The sequence below is a fragment of the Primulina eburnea genome, chromosome 10, assembly GCF_022965805.1.
Source record: "Primulina eburnea isolate SZY01 chromosome 10, ASM2296580v1, whole genome shotgun sequence".
NCBI classification, from domain to species: Eukaryota; Viridiplantae; Streptophyta; class Magnoliopsida; order Lamiales; family Gesneriaceae; genus Primulina; species Primulina eburnea.
In genome coordinates this window covers 32,797,514-32,813,701 of record NC_133110.1, presented here as the reverse complement: position 1 = coordinate 32,813,701, position 16,188 = coordinate 32,797,514, and the positions used below count along the sequence as shown (strand labels likewise).

At 31.1% G+C, this 16,188-nt stretch overlaps 1 long non-coding RNA gene across 3 annotated transcripts; it reads right to left on the bottom strand.

The window, feature by feature from the left end:
- Positions 1 to 1,922: 1,922 nt before the first annotated feature.
- LOC140803292 (uncharacterized) lies at positions 1,923 to 12,419 on the bottom strand. Of its 3 annotated transcripts, none has more exons than XR_012111837.1 (6): positions 12,294 to 12,419; positions 11,698 to 11,772; positions 10,860 to 10,919; positions 10,058 to 10,158; positions 9,059 to 9,613; positions 1,923 to 1,941 (listed from the first exon to the last, which is right to left on the bottom strand). It is a non-coding gene; the product is annotated as an uncharacterized lncRNA (long non-coding RNA). The 3 variants fall into 3 exon arrangements; XR_012111835.1 differs by lacking the exon at positions 1,923 to 1,941 and adding an exon at positions 2,625 to 3,074; XR_012111836.1 differs by lacking the exon at positions 1,923 to 1,941 and adding an exon at positions 2,625 to 3,004.
- Positions 12,420 to 16,188: the final 3,769 nt, after the last annotated feature.

Sequence of the window (16,188 nt, the reverse complement as noted above, 5' to 3'; positions counted from 1 at the left end):
TTAAAGAATAAATAAAAAAATATGAGAAAATTTATCTAAGCTTAAATAATTATTTGGGATGGTCTAGAGTTAACGGAAATAAGAAAAAGTCGAAATCGTGAAATTTTACGTCTAGGGGTAAAACGATCATTTTATACCTAGAAAATAGTAAATGTCATGGCAGTGCTATGAATGCTGTTTTATATGTTAATATGATTATTTTAAATGTTTATGGAATTTTATGATGAAATGTTAACATTAAAAGATATGTTGCATACTTGGTTTAAAAGAAAATGGTATTTATATGCATGGATTTTATCAAGTGATAAGGATATGAAATGTTAAAAGATGTGAAGTAATTGTGACTAATATGAATTCGATGATATGTTAATACGCAAGGCCAATGCTCAGTTGACAGGTAAGAGTGTCGCCGATATCCCCGCTTACGTATAGATGGATCTATCGCCTCTATACAAATATGAAAGTCACAATTAACGATCTGAATTCAACGAAAAAGGAATACGTATATGTATATGATGAATATGAATATGTTTATGATGATATAAATATCAATATGTTTATCTTGATATAGAAAATGTTTAATTTTATGCATGATTATGAAAAATGATATCTTACGTAAAAGTATTTTCACTGTTGCATGTGATCTGTATAGATATTATATGTTATCAAGGATATGGTGTGTTGATTCTTTAGACTCATTAGGTGTGATCGATGCAGGTGAATATTATAACAAAGATAATGGAGGTCTTGATAGTTGATCTGACTAGACTGAAGGTGCACATAACCCGAGGACCAGCGCTAGTAGTTTTCCGCACTCATGTTTATGATTTAGGATTTTAAGTTTATATTAAAGATATTTTTACGACTTTGATTATGCTTTTGAGTGGTTTTTTCAGAAATTGTTAGTTTTAGCAATGTTGCTAAGTTAGGAGCTGAAAAAGTTGGAAGATTTTACGTTTTGAACTATTTCCATTCATTTTCAAATATAATCGGTTGTTCATTTTTAAAATAGTGTCAAAAATATTTTATATATTTTTGTATAGGTTAGACCGAATTTGTGAGGGTTTTTTTAAAAAAAATTCAGTACTTTTTAAGAAAACGAATAATGGACGTTTCTGTATGATTCTCCAATTCAAGGTTCAAATAGAGGGATAACCAATAAAAAGGATTTATCATGGCTTGTAACGTGGTTATTTTCCAACGAATAGGTTGAAGCTCGAACTTGGATCACTAGGGGTAAATGAATCAGGGTATGCTCAAAAGAACGACACTGATGATGCGAAAGAAAACGAATTGAAGATAATGCCCTTTACCTTTTTTTATGCCTCTAATCCATCACAAGGTGTCAACAAAGACATATATAATATTGCAAGTTCTAGAAAAAAATAATAATGCATGACCAACACACAATCAAATAAAATAGAGCATGATATAATCTTTGCTCACATGCTCAAAGCTCACCAAAGAATAATGGTATGTGTTAGACAACATACACTTGTCATTTCAACATATCATCAAGATTAACTATCAATAAATGTAGTAGTAAAAATGCAAAATCAGTTGCACACAAAGAAAACATTAGTTTTTTCATAGACTCGCATCAGAGACATTCAAGATTCAAATGAAATAGATAATGAATAAACACTAGATGCTTTATGGATCTAAGTCGTACTTGCTCTCCCTCTTCTTTTCTTTTTTTTCATTTTTCATAAAATTTTTTGAATAAAAATGCAAAAAATAATAGAAATTGAAACTAGAAATAAAGTTATATACCCCTCCCACACATATATGTGGCAAAATCCTTAGACACAAAAAGTGGATACATAATGCAGAAAGTAAAAGTACAAGGGAATTTAGAGAACTCCCCTGTAAATTGTTGAGCATCGTAGAGCAAAGCTTTCTGTTGATGTGGTGGGGGAAATGGTGGATTGATGATCGAAGCTGCTGAGAGAAAATGTGAAAGTCATGAGAACAAATAGATTAGATAAAACAAAAGTAAATTTTTGTTTTTTTTTAAAAAAATTATTTATTTATTTATTTATTTTGTTTGCCCTTGAGACAACATCAGAAGATGTTTTGATCACGCCTTGTCAAGAGACATGTTATGAGCAGCATGGCCAATGCACTCGGACCAACCAAGAAATGCTTTCCTCATAACCCAGATATTGAAAGTGGGGATTGTTGTGAGGGAATGGGATCCAAGTGGAGAAGTGGTGAGGGCTTCGGCTATTGCGGATGTCGTGAAGACATTGATGGCATCAGAAGATGGGGAAGAGATAAGGAAGAGAGCTGAGAAGTTGGGTGCTGCCATGCGACAGTCGACCGAGGAAGATGGTGTTTCTCGACTCGAGCTCGATTCATTCATTCGTTGCTCATATCAATAGTGTCAAGTAATTGTAGCCAATGAGTAAATGTTCGAATAAGTTAAGAATTAGGTTGGAGTTAATTGTTATTGTTATCCGTAATAATAAATAAAAAATCGATTTTTCTCTGGACACAAGTAACCTTAATTTATCATCGTATCTGCTTAGCTAAAGATTACTAGTCTCTCCAGCGTTAGATTGACAAATGACATGTTAGGGTAAAAGAAAGTTTTAACTTGTAGATTTCATATCAAACTTGAATTTGATAAGGATTCAGAATGCTCCATTCAATTCATCCCATGATCGTTTTTACATTAGATATGAGAGTTGGTAAATAGGAACTATTTTCCTTTTATACACTAGAACTATATTTCTAATTTTTCACCAGGATATCCGCTTGTAACGTCCTACCACAATAATACATAATATATTTGATTTCCCTCAATTACCTTCATTCTACCACCAAAAAATGTAAGGGGAAGCTCAACTTTGACTCTTGTCTCCTGTGCATCGGTCCGGTAACCTTCTTCCGCAGCCAGTGTTCAATATATGAAACTAGGAAGTTTAGATTGGTGTATCCCCGGTACTGGTTCAGGGAACTGGTGTGATTTGATTCTGGTCTTGAAATACTGGAGGGATAGCTGTAAATGCAGGCTCTGTGGTTTCATTTAAGCTCTTTGTTGGTCTTTTCAACCTCTTAGGTCTTTGCTGCTTCAATGTTTTGTGTCGGAACATCGTGTTCATAGTCCATTATCATTGAGTTCGGAGACGATGAGCCAACAGTTTTAAAACTTAGTTTTTTATAAAAGTAATTATATTACTTTGTTAACATAATAGCATTAATATTATGATGCATCTTTATTAATTATTTTGTTAGTTTGTATTTATATAATTATTTGCACATTATCTAGATGATATTATATTGTATTAAACTTCTTTGTACTTAAACATTATTTAATTACACATCTTACATAAAAAAAGATGACTATTTGTGATTATATTGCATGAATGTACATGATTATCTATAAAAAAGTTACTCAAAAAAATTCAACCGCCTGGGCGGTCGGTGGCCTTCCCGCCACCGCCTCCCGCTATTTACAAATTTGCAAGTGACAAAAGTATTATATATATTTTGATTATGCTACAACTCTAAAACTTAAAAAGCAAATGATTTCAAATTCTTAAAATTACGGCCTATTTGATATTAAAAAATGGATCATCGAAAACAAATAATTTGAAATATCCAATGTACATAAGTAAATAAAAGCCAAGAACACACAAATACATTAAAAAAATATAACAATGATCCGTATATGAAGGTTTGATGAAAAATATAAATGATATATTTTTTAATAATTCTTCATTAACTAATATATATGAAACTTATTTGATTGTAAAAAATTATATATGTATATATATTCGCACCTATTTTTTCTTTCAAGTTAGATAATAACTAGCCATATGAAAATTTATAATATAATACATATATAATTTTTATTTTGATTTTAAAAGATAGTAAAAATTCAAAAAAATTGAAAAAAAAATTATTTATAACAAATGTATATGTTATAGGCTGATTATTTTATTAAATTGTATAACTAAAAAATTACATGCATTTGATCGTCAAAATAATTATTAATCAAAACTCTAAATATATAATGCATGAAAAGAGATATTAATGAGCAATTAAAACATACAAACTTATTTTTAAAAACATTATATGAAATAATCTTTATAATAAATATTATTATAATGATCATTGATTTGCATTTTTTCAGGGTACTAGAACTTTTACGTATGATATTTTAATATTGTTATTAATTATTTTGAAATCAAACTAACTAATTCAACAAATACAAAAAAAAAAAAATTTTTATGAAAGTTTATTTCTTTGGTTATATTTCAAATTTTAATGATGAATCAAAACTCTAAATATGTAATGCATGAAAAGACATATTAATGAGCAATCAAAAGATACAAAAGTTATTTTCTACTGTAAAAACATTATATTACATAATTTTTATAATAAATATTATTATAATGATAACTGATTTGCATTTTCAGGGTATTAGACTTTTTACATATGATATTTTAATATCATTATTTAATTATTTTGAAATCAAACTAATTAATTCAACAAATAAAAAAAATAACATTTTTATGAAAATTTATTTCTTTGGTTATATTTTAAATTTTAATGGTGAAAATTATATCAATAGTTTAAAATTTATATTTAATAATTATTGTATGAGTTTATTTGATTTTACAATAAAATATTATTTGAATGTGTATTTCATTACATATGTTGATTTATTATTTTAACATTGTATTTAACAAGAAATTAGTAATCATCAATGTTAGTCTACAAAAGATAGATTATGATATAAAATTAATTTTACACTATTACAAGAGGAATGGCCCTATAAGGCTTTTACAATAAACAACCTTAATAAAAGTTTAAAATAAAAATTAATCTTCAAATCTTCAGCTTTTAAGTAGCGAGTTGTGAACTCTGCTTCTCGTATGCCTTTAAGGTCAGTTTAGATTTTTCTAAATGTGGATGTATAAACCATTGTTTGTAAATAGGATTGATTTCTGGATCTTTGAATCGATTTTCAAAACTATCAATTTGAGTTTTTATTAATTTAATTTTTTTTATATTAAAAGATAATTTGCAGATGACACGATATAATCGAAAGATGGATAATATAATCATAAGACATATACTTACATGATCTTGCAGAAATATGAGAATGGAAAGCTAGAGAGAATTCTTCGAAATATTAGACTTTGTATTAAGAAAGAGAAAGTAGTATTTTCGGTGTGTGGATCACAAAGTGAATCCACTCCTTAAATAAACTGAAAGCTTAAACAGTAGTTCCACTTACTACCTCTAAAAACATGACACGTAAAAGATGGTATAGACACGTACAACTTAAAAGATAAGCATACAATCCCAATAATTCACAACAATAATACAGACTTTTACAATGGACTTTTAGTCATGACATCCAGCTTATACTTCCACTGGCTTATGCATATAATAATGCGAAAATATCATCTTCATCATAAGGGTCATGTGCATCATGATCTTCTTATTCCGTCATAGGAGTTTCTTCTTCATTTTTCTCTTTCCCTTTTGAGGAAGTCGATGCTTGAGTTGATAAATTTTATTTTTCACCAAATACTTCAGAAAACATAGAAGTACTGGTATATTTATCCAAATGTTGGAAAAACTCTTTAAGTAATGTAGTCTGATTTGGGATGTCATGATATAAATTTGTCATGGTCTCTCTGGCTGGTCCAAGAGCAATTACCCCATGACGATCATAGACTTTTCCTTATGCAAAAAAGTCCTCTTTTCCCCACCATTTTATTAAAAAAATTCTGATTAAGATATTAGGAGCAAATTTGATTTCGAACTTTTCTTTAACCATTTCTTGGAGTCCATATTCTCATCGTTTAATCAGGGAATATTATAATTTATGGCAAATTATATCATGGCTGTCAATCCGTCAAATTATATATTTACTTGTTAAATTTAATTCATATGTTTTTAACATTTCTTGGAAAAATAGAGGGCATTACCCCCCATGAAAACAAGAAAGTTTTAAACCAAGTAGGTATAAACTGATGAATATCATCTAATTGGAATTTTATCCACCGAGAATGTTTACGTTGAGAATTCTCATAGATAAGAGTTGTATCCCAAGCCATGATATAATCATGATAATTGAATATATTTGGCATTGCCTGAAAAGTGTTTAATTGTCTGGCTTGACCAAGAGGTAAACCCCAATTAGCAGCTGGGATAATTTTTTTTATAATCATTTTAGAAAATGCGAAATCGCGATTGCGATCTATATGTTGTATTTCAACTTAACTGGTTTCTACTAAGATTGTTTCAAAGTAATGTATAGTTTTACTTCCTAATATGAGTTGTAAATCTTTAATTAAATAACTTTGAGCTATATGGATTGGTGATAGACCTTTTAGGTCTTTGTCAACAGGACAACAATTAAGACATCTTGAAATTAAGTAAGAATATTTTAATTCTTCTTTTGATCCTTTTAATGCAAATATTGCATTATTATAATAATGAATTTCATATGCAGTAGAGTCGTCTACGAAATAGGGTTAAATTTCTTTTCCTCTGTAGTAGCCATATTAGGCTGAGAAACAGTTGCACCTCTTTTAAAAGGTGACTTGTTCATGGGTTTTTTTCCCGTTGCTGCCCGTTTTAGGACTGTCTGCTAGATGACAAGCTATATTAGCATGTTTCGATTTTGATATTGAACATATATCTAGAAAATCTAATTCTTTACCATATTTTCTAATCAGAGAATTTTTATAGGGATCAACACTGGAAGACAGTCCTAAAACAGCCAGCAACGGGAAAAAAGCCCATGACCAAGTCACCTTTTAAAAGAGGTGCAATTGTTTCTCAGCCTAATATGGCTACTACAGAGGAAAAGAAATTTGACCCTATTAAAGAATTCACAGATGACTCTACTGCATATTAAATTCATTATTATAATAATGCAATATTTGCATTAAAATGATCAAAAGAAGAATTAAAATATACTTACTTAATTTCAAGATATCTTAATTGTTGTCCTGTTGACAAAGACCTAAAAGGTCTATCACCAATCCATATAGCTCAAAGCTATTTAATTAAAGATTTACAACCCATATTAGGAAGAAAAACTAGAGATTAATTTGAAACAATCTTAGTAAAAACAAGTTCAGTTGAAATACAACATATGGATCGCAATCACGATTTCGCATTTTCTAAAATGATTATAAAGAAAATTATCCCAGCTGCTAATTGGGGTTTACCTCTTGGTCAAGCCAGGCAATTGAATACTTTTTAGACAATGCCAAATATGTTCAATTATCATGATTATATCATGGCTTGGGATACAACTCTTATCTATGAGAATTCTCAACGTAAAAATTCTTGGTGGATAAAATTCCAATTAGATGATATTCATCAGTTTTTACCTATTTGGTTTAAAATTTTCTCCTTTTCATAGGGGGTAATGCCCTCTATTCTTCCAAGAAATGTTAAAAACATATGGATTAAATTTTGACAAGCAAATATACAATTTGACGGATTGACAGCCATGATACAATTTGCCCTAAAATATAATGTTTCCTGGATTATATATTGGGAATATGGACTCCAAGAAATGGTTAAAAAAAAGTTCGAAATCAAATTTGCTCCTACCATCTTAATCAGAAATTTTTTAATAAAATCGTGGGGAAAATAAGACTTTTTTGCAGAAGGAAAAGTCTATGATCGCCATGGGTAATTGCTCTTGGACCAGCTAGAGAGACCATGACAAATTTAAATCATGACATCCCAAATCAGACTACGTTACTTAAAGAACTTTTCCAACATTTGGATAAAAATACCATTACTTCTATGATTCAGAAGTATTTGATGAAACTCAAATTTATCAACTCAAGCATCGACTTCCTCAAAAGGGAAAGAGAAAACTGAAGAAGATACTTCTATGACGGAACAAGATGATCAAGATCAGGATGCACAGGACTCTTATGATGATGATGATATTTTCGCATTATTAAATGCATAAGCCAGTGGAAGTATGAGCTGGATGTCACGACTAAAAGTCTATTAAAAGTCTGTATTATTGTTGTGAATCATTGGGATTGTATGCTTATCCTTTAAGTTGTACGTGTCTATATTATATTTTATCTTTTACGTGTTATGTTTTAACAGGTAGTAAGTGGAACTACTGTTTAAGTTTTAAGTTTATTTAAGGAGTGAATTCCCTTTGTGATCCACACACCGAAAATACTACTTTCTCTTTCTTAATACAAAGTCTAATATTTCGAAGAATTCTCTCTAGCTTTTCATTCTCATATTTCTGCAATATCATGTAAGTATATGTCTTATGATTATATTTATGATCCACCTTTCGATTATATCATGTCATCTGCAAATTATCTTTTAATAATAAAAAAGAAAATTAAATTAATAAAAACTCAAATTGAGAGTCTTGAAAATCGATTAAAAGATCTAGAAATCAATCATATTTACAAACAGTGGTTTATACATCCACATTTAGAAAGATCTAAACTGACCTTAAAGGCATACGAGAAGCAGCGTTCACAACTCGCTGCTTAAAGCTGAAGATTTGAAGATTAATTTTTATTTTAAGCCTTTATTAAGGTTGTTTGTTGTAAAAGCCTTATAGGTCCTTCCTCTTGTTGTTTTGATGAGTTAGTCGTGAGGATTTTAAATTGATAATTATTTGTTCTTAATGTGATTCATCTATGTAAATTATGATTTCTGTATTTATAAAATTCATAATTTGATTGATTTTTAGATTATTCTGCCTTATATGTGATGTTTGGATTTATATATTTTTAAATTTCTTTCAGTTCATTTCATTCTATAGATAATGCTTATTTTAATTTATTATATAACATAAAATCAACAACTTGAATTTTAATTTGAGAAACAATTTTGGAAGTAAGTTATATAAGTTCTTAATTAATTTATCAATATAATATGACAAAAGATTAAACTCAGATAAATTATAAAATGATTCAAATTGGTTTTTTAGAATATTAAATTTTTAAATTTTTATTATATAATTGATATTTGCGTGCATCGCAGGTGCATCATGTTAGTGCACACAAATGCATAGAAGTCTTTAGAATACCTTGTATCATTTTCTGTTGTGCTTGATTGAAAGCAATTTTTCCAGACATTAAATTGCTCCGCCATCTTCTCAGCAAATTCTTTGGCATTCAATTCAGATGCTTTGACTTTTTCTTTCAAGTCTTTATTTTCTTTGTCTAGGATCTCAATTACCTTATCAGCATCCTGAATTTGAAGCTCAAGATCCCGAATTAACTCATTCATGGAAGAATTTTGTTTAGTTTTTTCTTCTAGCAATTTTTTTGCTTCGAAGAAATTCTGCTCCAAGGCTATCAGCTCTAGCTTAGTACTCTCTATTTCACATTGATACTCTAATCCCATTGATGATACTGACTCCTCCAGCTTCTCAATACATGATGCTGAGTTCCTTATGATAACTTCTTTATCCTCATTTCTTCCATTAACAGCACTCGCTCAGATTCAGATATCTTCATCAGCTCCCTTAACTGTCTGACCTCCCCTAGATTTTCCATGTTTGCGAGTTTTAGCCTAAGGCTGCTTATTTCTTCATCAGGGCAGTAAGAGTTTCTTGTGTTCAGTTGATCCTGCAGGTAATCTGCGAGTTATTATTTAACTGATCAGTCAAATCTAATATTAACAAGACTATAGAAGTATCATGTTAGGACTATCTAAAAAATATTTTAAATTGAAAAAGGTAACTTGGTGATGTTCTCTTTTTTATCTTCTTATTAGTTTGGGAAAAACAGCTTCAAGGAAAAAACTCTCTGCATCTTAACATTTAAGCTGCAATTGAATTATAAAAGGAGAAAGTGGCCACTTAACTAGGTATATTTATATCATGAATATAAAATAAGAGAATAATGGAAACACTCTAGCCACAAGCCATTGTTCCTAGCAATCACTCTAATTGACATTGTTGGCAATGTCTTGGAGATGAATAGTTTGAAGTAAAACCGCATGAAAAAAAGAGTTTCGCGTCATCTCTAGACAATGTGAAGATAACCTCTAAGAATGAAAGTAAATCGCAGAGGATCCCCACCTATTTCTTGGCAACAATTACTCGTTCTCTTTCCAATTCCTGTATGCAGTTTTTGTCTTCCGCACGGGCTTCAGTTAATTCTTGACATGACATTCCAATTTCTGCATCAAAGACGCATCAAAGAGAAGTGACTAGAATTAATAGGTGTCTCATATCCTAATATTGCTTGAAATTCATCAAATTTGTAATTTGATGGGCGTATTCACTTTGCAGTTCCATAAAACAGATTTGTTTTCATTTATGATTAAATTCATGTCAAAAGCACAGAAATGGATGGACAATACCGATGACAGAACGGATAAAGGTGGGAAATAAAGTAAAGCAGGATAGAAAGTAAAGATGGAAATGATTTCAATCAGAATCTAAATAAGCCACTAGTTGCCTAAATGAGAGAGTGGAGGAAACATAAGGTGTCTATCTCAAAGGCAGTTGGCCCACTAGGTGTACGGGCCACTTAAATAGTGGGAAACTTGTTAAAAATGTCAGATAAACCTAAAGAAGACAACTTTTTTGCTATATGTAGAAGGAAACGTGTTCAATCACTAAGGTACAGGCAGGAAAAACGTGAAATAATTGACTATATGATTCTTTTCTCCAAAACGCTCGTAGCCAATATTAGCTACTGTAATTTTTAAAAAACACAGCAAGGGGAAATAACAGATACCAACATCTTATATATATATATATATATATATATATATATATATATATATATAGAAAAAAGACTTACGTACCACAGCCTAAGCTTTGTGCAATACATAGTTTATCACATGAGCATGTAGCTAAAAGAAAAAGTTAATACTCTGATTAGTTCGAAGCTCTGGGACTTTGAATCTCTTAACATCTACTTTTCCTTTGTCATCTGCATCAGAGGACAAAATTTAAAGGCATGAAACAACAAAACAGCTGAACATCATAACGGCCAGACAACAGGCATTGATAGAAACATTGCCGAAATCGTTAATAAAATAGGAAATATGTTCCTAAATCGAGGCGACAAGCAAAAGCAATCTTAGTCATGCATCTGAAGCATGTAATTAAAATGACCAGATTAGACCTGTGAGTGCATGGTATTAAAGTGATCAAATCAAACCTGTAAGCGCATGTTATTAAAATGACCAAATTAGACCTGTAAAATGATCTGCAGTTTTCCGGATTGACATATTTCTCTTGCAACATTAAAAATACACTGTTTCCAAAATCTTGCAAGCGGTCGAAGTCAATTGTGACCTCATGTGTAAATACCAGTGTATTTAATGTTGCATAAATTTCATTCTTTCATGTCTCCTTTGCAATGTTTACTCATATCTCAATTCTCAAGTTTGCCTTCCTTCACTCATCTACGACACACCAAAAAAGTCCGATCACTGACATCACTGGTGGTCAGCTTGAACTCGTTCGTAAATAACGAGACAACATTTTCACTAAATTCCATCACTTATTTATCTATTGGCAAGAATCAGATGACAATGATATTATTAGAACTTAAAAGCAAAACAAACAATAAATGAAGTAGAATAGCAATAAACATGTACCAAATTACAATACCATTTCAAAGAATATAATCTAATCTCTTAAATTTCTCCAATCTAAGTACTGCAAAACTAGTATTTTTTTTAAAAGGAGAAAATATGCTAAACCTCCTTGCATCTTGCCCTGATCTCCAACAAATCATCATCATTTAAAGAGACATTGCTACCACATACACCAGACATCTAGAAGCAACAGAGATACAAAATATTCACTACCCTTAGAAAATGTAACCATAAACCATCAGACAGACTTGTCCATTTTGTTCTTTTTTCCCTTGCAGAGAACCCGATCATTCATCAAAATGCCACAGTGGTGCCACAAGGAGCAAAAATTCCATCAAGACAAATCCTTGACAATATTTATATGACAATTAAAAAAACCCACTATTTCACCATTTTGTGTCACCAAGCTATTGTCTTTGTTCTAAAAGTTGCTTCAGATTTAATTATAATATTAAAGATCAAACATGCACACACATTAAAAGACGTGGCTTTCAGCTCCAACTAAATAAACTCAAATCAAAATTACCAAAACCAAAAAGGCATAAGGAGTGCAGAAGAACCTAGAAAATGATTGCGAATAACAAAGAACCCATAAGACAAAATCAAGAAAATGTCTCAAAAAAATTATTTATTTTGCCCTTTCGATATTTATGGATGATGAAAGCAGCTGAATCAACAAAAAGAAGAGGGATTTACATTACCGATTTTGGATTTCTGTATAATTACGCTAACAGGCTGCAAATTCCTCCCCAGAAATTGTGAATTTTTCCCTTCTGTTTTCGTGGAGAAATTAAAGAATGAGTGCCAATTATGAATAGAATGTGGGTCAAACAGCAGCTTGAAATGCCGGGACTTGTCGTTTCAAGGTGTGCATTGGTCCGGTCCGGTCGATCCGGTTAGCTTTGGTTTTCGGTTTTAAATTTTGATTTTGAAAATCTATAATTCAATATCTGAATCGTTTTTATTCGATTTGGTTCTATTTTCTAACAAAGGTTTGGTTATTTCGATTTGATTTATTCGGTTTTGATAATTATTTAAATTAATAATTCTAAATGAACTAAATAAATAACAATAACAATCAAATGAAAAAATGATTCTTAATTCATTAAATATCATATCATAAAATATATAATTTAAATAAAGTTATTAATTTAATTAAATTTTGTTTTTTTCGGTCGGTTCGATTTTGACAAATAAAATTTGAAACCGAAGCATATAAAATTGGGTACATCCGAATTTAAATTTTTGATTTTCAGCTTAGTTCGATTTTCGGTTTCTTCGGTTTGAATTTACGGTTTTTTTGGTTACACTCCTATTTGTTTTGAATAAAGCTTTCAAAAATTACAATTTGTCCCCTCGGGTTTTAGAATTAGCGTAAAGTTAATAAATGTTTAGTATCAAGAGAAAAAATGCATTTTCAGTCTTGTATGTCTCTTTGTAAATTTGGTATTTTATCATGGGGAAATTGCATATACTACCCCCGTGATATCTCGAGTTGGCATAAATCCCCTCGTGAAAAATTTATCATCTAAAATCTCCCTGTGTTTTTTAATGTCCAGCTCACGCCCCCTCGCCAGTATGGTTTATACGACACGCGCGTAAAGTTGCGAATTGTCATTGTTTTATGAGGTTTTTTGTCTAAAATGCCCTCGTTCGATATAGAAATAGAAGACCTCTTCTTCTTCTTCATTTCTCGATTTCTGCATTTTCTCCTTTTAAAAACCCAAGATTGATCCAAAATTATGAATCCAAATGTTGAGGTAAGATATCCCCAAGGTCTGCCACCACCAAAACCCAAGAAGTGTCTCGCCTATTAGAAGAACCTCTAGAGCCTCCACCGCCGAACGAAGTGGACCCTTGAACAGGAGCGGGAGCACCCGAATTAGCACTCGGTGGGCCCCACCCATTCCCATGTATTGAACCTTGAACTGCCGGAGCAACCCAACCGGGGCCCAGAGAGCCTGCACCTATCCTGGAACATTAGCCCCTGCATTTCCAGTGGGAGCAAGCCAGCCGGAATTTGTGTTGACTGTGGGTTGGATAGGTGGTCCCATGTACATATTTGAGTTTGCCGGTGCTGGATTCCCCCATCCCATGCTAGCGTTCGCATGTGGAGTACCCCAGCCAGTTGGTAGCATCGAGCACGGCATGAGGATATATATTTGGTTTAATACTTTGAGCTGGTCTCTGATATTCAGGTTGAGCTGCAGCATTGGTATTTAAATTTGAGAAATTTGCTGCATAATTCTGCAAGTTCGGAGCAACCCAACCATAATTAGGAGGCGGAGGCTGAAAATGAAATAATTGAACTTATTATTTAAGGAGGGATATTTTGGACAATAAAAAATTTTGTTTGACTAAAAGCATGATTGGCATGCGTGAGCTGGACATTAAAAAACACAGGGAGTTTTTAGATGATAAATTTTTCACGAGGAGATTTATGCCAACTCGGGATATCACGGGGGTAGTATATGCAATTTCCCTTTTTATCATTCTTAGTCCCTTATCTTTGTTTTTTGGGTAATTTTAAATTTTTCCAAGTGACGTTATATGATATTAATGTAGTCATAACGTATATAGTGTCATATCAACACTCTAGCTAAAAAAAAATTACAAAAAAAAAAAAATTCAAAAGATATAGAACTAAAGTTGAAATTTGATAATAAAGATTACCAAAATCGAAATAAACAAAATAATCATAAATATAATTTTTCCTACTTATAATTCTCAAAGATCATAATTTTAAAATTATTTCATGTATCAGTAAATAAAAACATGCATGATTACTATATAGTTAACAACCATATCTTTAATTGTGAAGAAGATCATTAATTGAATAACTTATTGGCTAAGTGTGAAGAATATCATCAAAACTATGCCTGGTTCGGTATGGTATAACGATTTTTCAAAATAATACCATATACCGTACCAAAAAATTTCGGTACCGAAAAATGAATACAGATACTCTACCGAAATTTCGGTATACTACATACGGTTCTTATAAAAAAAACTTAGGTTTATCGAAATTTCCATACGATATCGGTGTAATACCGTATGTACCAACTTTTTTTTAAAAAAAGGTGTATTATTTTCATCACAAAATAGCTAAAAAGCCCAACAAAAAAAATAAGAATTGAAAGACTAAGTGAGCCTAACATCATTATATTATAATTTTTAACATATATAAAAAAATTTGGTATTTCTGTATATACCGAAATAGCGAAATTTTTTGAATTCGATACCGATACCGAAAACTTGTTTATGGTATGGTATATATCTGGTACACTAAATTCAATATGTGCGTTATTTTGCAGCACGGTATGATCGGTATTTTTTCCCACATGTAGACAAAACTTGTTGAATTAGTTTTTTTTTAGTATAATAATCGGTGGATTGTGTATAAGTTTAGACAATACCAAAGGACCAGATTTAAACACACATACACCCCATGAAGTGATCAAAGGCCCAGATTTAATCACCATGTAAAATCAATGGCTGAGATCTTGTGAGGGCAGTGCCCTCACAGGTAGCATCTACTCTACCGGTTTTTAGATGTGCAAAGTTAGTTTCTTTATTGGGTTTGAGTAATATTTGCCTATTAGTTCTGATTTGTTTTTGCTCAATCAGTACACTTATTAATTAGAAAATCTTCACAATTTTTCAACGTATATATTCAATATTTCTTGGATTATGGATTCGCTTTAACAATCTAGATTTGAGATTTATATGTCAATATTTGATAGAAATATTTATGACAAGAATAATAATTATTATTATTATTAAATCCACATTTCCTCTCACGCACAATACATGAATTTTGAGAATTTTAACCATAAAATCAGAACATTTATTTATGAATCATAAAATATTAATTGCTCGTATAAGAAGTACCTTTCCATATAAACATTGATATTATTTTGGCAAAAATTTTAAATTAATGTTCTTATTTTAAATTTTGTTTAGTAAATTAAAATTTAAAGCATATGTTTGATGTTACACCGTCTATAGTTATATTCAATGGATATTTATAGCCTTGTAATCTATAATCGATTCGGTTCGAAAAATATTTACCGCTAAAATTGTTTCTCATTTCTTGATAAGAACCTATTTCCCCACTTAGGGTTTCGTAGTAATGCATAAACAATAAACTGTACGTACAGATTTCATATTAATGATCCAATTAATCAAATTTCCTCGAACAGATTTCAGATATTTATGCAGTGTAACTATAAATTCAACGTAATGTCTCCACTATTCTTCACAAATTGCAAGTGTAAAACCTATTTCTTTCATACTTGGAAACCCAAATTTTCTGGAGTTCGAAAATGGTCGATTCCACCATTTCACGCATTTCTGGGTCTATTCCACAATCTGCATACGAGAAAGTGGATCCAATATCATTAGAAATCGAAGCGATTCTGAGGTTCCACGGAGATACTGAACCCAAAAGTTTGCAAGAACTAGGGTTCGAATTGCTGGTGGCGCCTTCCTTCTGCCACATTCTGCATGAATTCACCCGAAACCCGCGTCGGGTTTGTGCAGAAATGACCCAATCATCAACAGAGGTAATGGAGCAAGAAGATGGAATCTGTAACC